Source organism: Mus caroli, chromosome 15 (genome assembly GCF_900094665.2).
Source record: "Mus caroli chromosome 15, CAROLI_EIJ_v1.1, whole genome shotgun sequence".
NCBI classification, from domain to species: Eukaryota; Metazoa; Chordata; class Mammalia; order Rodentia; family Muridae; genus Mus; species Mus caroli.
Genome location: NC_034584.1, coordinates 28647842 through 28649432, shown reverse-complemented (window position 1 = coordinate 28649432; position 1591 = coordinate 28647842).

The window sequence follows — 1591 nt, the reverse complement described above, 5'->3', positions numbered from 1 at the left end:
AGAGAGAGAGAGAGAGAGAGAGAGAGAGAGAGAGAGAGAGAGAGAGAGAGAGAGAGAGCTGTTGTGAAACTGGTGTGACAGAAAGTGGGTCACAGCACAGGTTCATTCATTCTGTCTCTATTATGCTAAGCGTAGACTTGTCAGAGTTGAATAAGACCTCGACACACTCACATCCTAGTAACAAAGTCTCATGAGATTCAAAAGTTATTAGAGTGTGAGAAGTGCATAGCTATGGCAGTGGAGTGGGCTGGCTCCAGGCAGTTGCCCTGTCAATAGAAGCAGAAAAGAACTCTAGTTCATGCTGTGGCCTTTTGGTTCTGACTCTGCAAGCTGTTAAATTTTCTTCTGCCTGTTTTCTCAAGCAATCATTTCGAACTTAGAATCCACTTAACAGTCAGTACAAGTAGTTTTCAAACTCTAGCTCCTGCGAGGCTAGGTGGGATACCTGTGAGGTACCACCCTCTGTGGAGTAAAATATATTGAGGCAAAAGCTTTGCATGCATGATAATGACTACATAAAAGAGCCATGCAGCATCTTATAATGTCCAATGGTGAGGAGCAGTCTTCAGGAGCACAGGCCATCACTGGTCTGCTCTTTCACTGTTAGGAGAAAAAAGCTAGGCCATGGTACCAACAGAGCCAGCCATTTCTCAGAACTGGAGTAAAGAAAGTCAAAATTCTAATATTGCCTTCCTTGTCTAGCAAAAAGGTTCAATTTGCTTGCTGTTTTCATACTCCTTGAAAGCTCAGTAATATTTGACAAGCTGTGCTGTGTAACCATGGAGATGTAAACCTACCAGGCGTTTTGCTAGGCAGGACACCAGACACCAGACAGACACCCTGATGCAAGCATCCATTTCAGACCCCAGGATGGCCATGAATTCATCCTTCCCTTGCTGTTCTGCAGTCTTGCTTTTCACAGTTTTTTTTTCACCTGCTCCACAATGAATGTCCTAAAGAGACAGGGAGAAACACTTCATCGTCAAATTTCCTACAGGGGCCAAGATGCTGCTGCTCTGTGGAGAACACACTGATGATCACACCTAGCTATCATGAGTATCTGTGATACTCTTGAAGAAGGGTGCTGGTAGACACAGGTAGCTGGTGACAAGACTTCTGAAAATTACTCAGTGTTTGCAATCCAGGTGGGTCAATGGCAGAAGAGGAGATCACTGAAAAGTATCTGGCAAAATCCTGTTCTCTTTACCATGGTCTCCAATGTGGTCTGTCAGTGTGTACGTAGGAAATCTTAGGCTGCCGTATGTCTCTTGTTAGGAGACCTGATGGATGAGACTGGTATTTTGATGCACCAAGGAGGAAAAAGAAATGTGAGTTTTGCAAAATACTAAGTTTACCGCTGATCCTCATCTAAATTATAGAATATGCTATTCAGTAGACAGTTGTGAAATCCTTTTGAAAAAAAGCTAAGACAACTGGTTGTGGTAGCCTACAACTTTAATCCCAACACTTGGGAAGTAGAGGCAGGTATATTTCTGTGAGTTCACATGTGAATTTTGTCTAAAAAACAAACCAATAACAATAACAACAACAAAAACAATAACACCCAAAAAGCTAAGGAGTCAGAAATATA